Source organism: Hyla sarda, unplaced genomic scaffold (assembly GCF_029499605.1).
Source record: "Hyla sarda isolate aHylSar1 unplaced genomic scaffold, aHylSar1.hap1 scaffold_257, whole genome shotgun sequence".
Lineage (NCBI taxonomy): Eukaryota > Metazoa > Chordata > Amphibia > Anura > Hylidae > Hyla > Hyla sarda.
Genome location: NW_026609257.1, coordinates 368,449 through 372,689, shown reverse-complemented (window position 1 = coordinate 372,689; position 4,241 = coordinate 368,449). Strand labels below are relative to the sequence as shown.

The 4,241-nt window shown below is 45.8% G+C and overlaps 1 non-coding gene across 1 annotated transcript; it reads left to right on the top strand.

Moving 5' to 3' along the window:
- The first annotated feature begins 2,089 nt into the window (after positions 1-2,089).
- Positions 2,090-2,280, top strand: LOC130323942 (U2 spliceosomal RNA). The gene has a single exon (XR_008869117.1). It is a non-coding gene; the product is annotated as a U2 spliceosomal RNA (small nuclear RNA).
- The last annotated feature ends 1,961 nt before the right edge of the window (positions 2,281-4,241 follow it).

Here is a 4,241-nt window from a genome sequence, read left to right as displayed (position 1 = left end):
CCTTACAGGGTTAAAAAGAAAGATTCCTACTTTCATTGCAACCTGCTTGCTGGCTAGCCAGCTAGCCAGCCCTGTGGGCCTTGCTGCTGCTGCTGCTGCTGCAGCCAAAAAACAAAAGGTGGTGCTGCTGCTGCTTCTGCTTCTGCTTGTGTCTGGCCGCTGTTGGAGCGTCCAGGCACAGGACTTCTGCTGCTGCTGACTAAATGGCCTCCTTAATTGGATCATTTGAGTAGCCAGCACACCTGTGCAGGTAGGGCATGACATGATAGGCAGCTGCCTTGATAGCGGGTGGGTGCTGAATGTTTCTAATTGACAAAATAAGATTAATGCTTATGAAGAAATATAAAATCTCATCCCTTCCCCAATATCGCGCCACACCCCTACCCCTTAATTCCCTGGTTGAACTTGATGGACATATGTCTTTTTTCGACCGTACTAACTATGTAACTATGTAACATAACATGGGGGGGGGGGGGGTCTCCTGGCTGTTCACACAGGTGTGTCATTGCTGTACATTGACCATGCATTGCTTCTGTGGTATTGCAAAGGCAAAGACAAATGCTTCCAGCCATCCATTGCACTAATGGATTGGTCATCAGCTGGCTGTCTATGTCCCGCATCAATATAGACCAAAGTACAGAGGGTTAGGCTATGCTATTGTGCACCTACCTGATGCATCAGAAGGTGCGAGGCCCTTGCTAAATTCTGTGCACAGACTTTGAGATCTATGCTTTAGACTGTATCTAAACCTGCTCCAACATGGACTGACATTCTGGCCTACTTTCAGCCGATGCGACTTGTCTGTCGCTGAACAGTCGCTTTTTATGTATTCAGCACCTATGTATAATGTTGTAAAAATGCTCTAGAAGCTAAAGTCGCAGAAATGTCACACATATTTGGCCTGCAACTTTCTGTGCGACAAATTCAGACAGGAAAAATCAGTATAAATCCTTAGAAAATTATCCCCCAGTGTCTCCATCTGCTGGCGGTATTGAATAAGCATTGCTGCACTGATGGGGTATGCATTAGACGAAAAAAAAGAAGAAAAAGAAGAATAATACGCGCAGAAAAGAGGCGAACAGGAGAAAAACGTAAAAAAACGTGAAAAAAAAGTAAGAGGAGGAGAAGGGAAAAAAAGGTGGAAATGGGTTTAAAAGTGATTTCGGCGGAGAAATATATATATATATATATATATATATATATATATATATATATACGCGCACACACACACATATATATAAACGTATTCTCCGTTGAGATATTGCAGCCGCTGCTGTGTCCAGGCCCAGGAGCCTTAGCACTGTGCTGTGATGTCACTCAATACCACTGACATCACTAGGTGTAAACAACATCTCTCCTTTGCTGTGTATGTGACTATGGAGCTGTTTGGTGATGTCGTCTATTATGGCCTTCATAGAAGCAACAGGAGATTGTTGCATCCATCTAGAACCCTCAGAACTACAGTGCTATGATGTCACTCACTTCCACAGGCCTTGCAGAGTGTAAACAACAACAACCCAGCTTTGTTGTGTATGTAACCATAGGGATTTGTGATGTCACCTAGAACCTTCACAGCAGCGACAGCTTTATGAGGAGCATCAGCACTGCTCTGCCTGAGCAGAACCATCACCGCCATAGGTTGTCAAATAACCCGGATTTAACCCACACAGGTAAGTCCAATGGGGTGCAGGCATGTCCTCTATGCTTACAGCTTCCCGTGGGTGTTGGTTTGATACCGTTTGGGGACAGCCAAGGAGGCATCTGCAGGCAACAAAGGTAGATGTGTGCTTGTGTGTGTGTTTCCTATGCAGATCCTAAGCCCAGTGTCACATGCAAGTAGGAGGAGTAAGAAGGGTTCCTGGCAAATCCGGGTTATGGATTGCATTTAAAAAGGCCCCGTGGGAGTGCAATGGGCCCCTGTCTTGCTGCTTAGCAATAATGGTATGGGTTTAGGTTCTGCTGTGTGTACTGGTGGTTGACTGCCCCCCAGCCCAGAGTGTGCATGGAAAATTGTCTGGCAGCCTCCCTGACAGCAAGCAGTGATAGTGCCCATGAAGGGGACCTTGTTGGGCCCGCCCCTTTCACGGTTATCGCTTCTCGGCCTTTTGGCTAAGATCAAGTGTAGTATCTGTTCTTATCAGTTTAATATCTGATACGTCCCCTATCTGGGGACCATATATTAAATGGATTTTTGAGAACGGGGGCCGATTTCGAAGCTTGCTTCCGTCGCCCTATGCATTGACCCGATATGGCAGTATCTTCGGGTACAGTGCACCACCCCCTTACAGGGTTAAAAAGAAAGATTCCTACTTTCATTGCAACCTGCTTGCTGGCTAGCCAGCTAGCCAGCCCTGTGGGCCTTGCTGCTGCTGCTGCTGCAGCCAAAAAACAAAAGGTGGTGCTGCTGCTGCTTCTGCTTCTGCTTGTGTCTGGCCGCTGTTGGAGCGTCCAGGCACAGGACTTCTGCTGCTGCTGACTAAATGGCCTCCTTAATTGGATCATTTGAGTAGCCAGCACACCTGTGCAGGTAGGGCATGACATGATAGGCAGCTGCCTTGATAGCGGGTGGGTGCTGAATGTTCCTAATTGACAAAATAAGATTAATGCTTATGAAGAAATATAAAATCTCATCCCTTCCCCAATATCGCGCCACACCCCTACCCCTTAATTCCCTGGTTGAACTTGATGGACATATGTCTTTTTTCGACCGTACTAACTATGTAACTATGTAACATAACATGGGGGGGGGGGGGGGGGGTCTCCTGGCTGTTCACACAGGTGTGTCATTGCTGTACATTGACCATGCATTGCTTCTGTGGTATTGCAAAGGCAAAGACAAATGCTTCCAGCCATCCATTGCACTAATGGATTGGTCATCAGCTGGCTGTCTATGTCCCGCATCAATATAGACCAAAGTACAGAGGGTTAGGCTATGCTATTGTGCACCTACCTGATGCATCAGAAGGTGCGAGGCCCTTGCTAAATTCTGTGCACAGACTTTGAGATCTATGCTTTAGACTGTATCTAAACCTGCTCCAACATGGACTGACATTCTGGCCTACTTTCAGCCGATGCGACTTGTCTGTCGCTGAACAGTCGCTTTTTATGTATTCAGCACCTATGTATAATGTTGTAAAAATGCTCTAGAAGCTAAAGTCGCAGAAATGTCACACATATTTGGCCTGCAACTTTCTGTGCGACAAATTCAGACAGGAAAAATCAGTATAAATCCTTAGAAAATTATCCCCCAGTGTCTCCATCTGCTGGCGGTATTGAATAAGCATTGCTGCACTGATGGGGTATGCATTAGACGAAAAAAAAGAAGAAAAAGAAGAATAATACGCCCAGAAAAGAGGCGAAAAGGAGAAAAACGTAAAAAAACGTGAAAAAAAAGTAAGAGGAAGAGAAGGGAAAAAAAGGTGGAAATGGGTTTAAAAGTGATTTCGGCGGAGAAATATATATATATATATATATATATATATATATATATATATACGCGCACACACACACATATATATAAACGTATTCTCCGTTGAGATATTGCAGCCGCTGCTGTGTCCAGGCCCAGGAGCCTTAGCACTGTGCTGTGATGTCACTCAATACCACTGACATCACTAGGTGTAAACAACATCTCTCCTTTGCTGTGTATGTGACTATGGAGCTGTTTGGTGATGTCGTCTATTATGGCCTTCATAGAAGCAACAGGAGATTGTTGCATCCATCTAGAACCCTCAGAACTACAGTGCTATGATGTCACTCACTTCCACAGGCCTTGCAGAGTGTAAACAACAACAACCCAGCTTTGTTGTGTATGTAACCATAGGGATTTGTGATGTCACCTAGAACCTTCACAGCAGCGACAGCTTTATGAGGAGCATCAGCACTGCTCTGCCTGAGCAGAACCATCACCGCCATAGGTTGTCAAATAACCCGGATTTAACCCACACAGGTAAGTCCAATGGGGTGCAGGCATGTCCTCTATGCTTACAGCTTCCCGTGGGTGTTGGTTTGATACCGTTTGGGGACAGCCAAGGAGGCATCTGCAGGCAACAAAGGTAGGTGTGTGCTTGTGTGTGTGTTTCCTATGCAGATCCTAAGCCCAGTGTCACATGCAAGTAGGAGGAGTAAGAAGGGTTCCTGGCAAATCCGGGTTATGGATTGCATTTAAAAAGGCCCCGTGGGAGTGCAATGGGCCCCTGTCTTGCTGCTTAGCAATAATGGTATGGGTTTAGGTTCTGCTG